This window comes from Bison bison, unplaced genomic scaffold (genome assembly GCF_000754665.1).
Source record: "Bison bison bison isolate TAMUID 2011002044 unplaced genomic scaffold, Bison_UMD1.0 scf7180017864063, whole genome shotgun sequence".
Taxonomy (NCBI): Eukaryota; Metazoa; Chordata; class Mammalia; order Artiodactyla; family Bovidae; genus Bison; species Bison bison.
In genome coordinates this window covers 3,684,706-3,685,790 of record NW_011494635.1, presented here as the reverse complement: position 1 = coordinate 3,685,790, position 1,085 = coordinate 3,684,706, and positions in this window count along the sequence as shown.

Below are 1,085 nucleotides of genomic sequence, written 5' to 3'. Positions count from 1 at the left end.
CGCTCAGTGTGGGCACAGCTGTGTGCTTGTCCCCTGCCACCTGGTCACAGACCCCACTGGTTCTTCTCCACAACCCTCCCTGACCCCTTCTTCTGCTCCTTCCAAGGCCTTTCCTGGCTCCTGGCTCTTCCATCAAAGGAAGCTTTCAGGGTCCTTTAGGCACTGTGATCCCCATCATGTTTCCAAGGAATCAACCCCACTTTTCCCCTCAAGCAGCTCCTGGGAAGGGTCTCCCTGGGGTCACTCCAGAGTGGGGAAGCTGCTGGCCCTTCATGAGATCACCCCTTTCCTGGGGCAGTGGCAGGGCTACCAAGAGGGGTACTTGTTGCCCTAAAGGTCCAGGAGCGAGCGATGAGATTGAAAACAGAACATGAAATCCGGTGAAGTGTCAGGGGACCTGCTGCCTCTATTGGACTGAGGTGCAAAGTCCACTCGGAGTCCAGCTTTTATTTCTGATTGCAGACTACAAGGCTTTCTTTGACCTATCTTTCCTAAGACACTACATTGACATAGTCCAGATCTCCTTGTTTTTACCCTGAGCTGTTCCCTTCTGGGAAATTTTTGGGAACAGTTAGCAAGTGCGTAGGCAGTGTTCATGCCTGACGCTGACCCAGTGTTCCAAGGTCCATGCTTTCATGATCCCAATCATACTCCCTTCTGGGTTTGGCCTTGGGGTCTGTAACAAGACTATTATTCTAAGAAAAACGTGGGAAATAATCATCAACACAGTTTCTTGATATATGCTGTTTTTCCAGGTGCTATTTCTATGAAATTTCCCAAGGCTGTGAAAGTACATTATCAGAAATTCCCACTATAAGTACTGAGGGCTTCGGTGTTTCCACTTGGACGACGCTGTTGCTGTCAGCCCACGGGAGTGGGGCTGTGTCAGTGGTCCTGCCTCCGCAGGGGGCTGCAGGGCCTGGCTTTGTCTGGCCCCACTGGCCCCACTTGTCCAGAAGGGAGGGCCCCTGGGAGTGCTTGGCTTCGTGAGCCCAGGTGTGGATGGAGGGACTCATCGTGGCGGGAGGAGCTCCCTCCCTGGCCCTGTGCACCTCGCCTGGGATGGCACGACCTGGCCCCTTCCT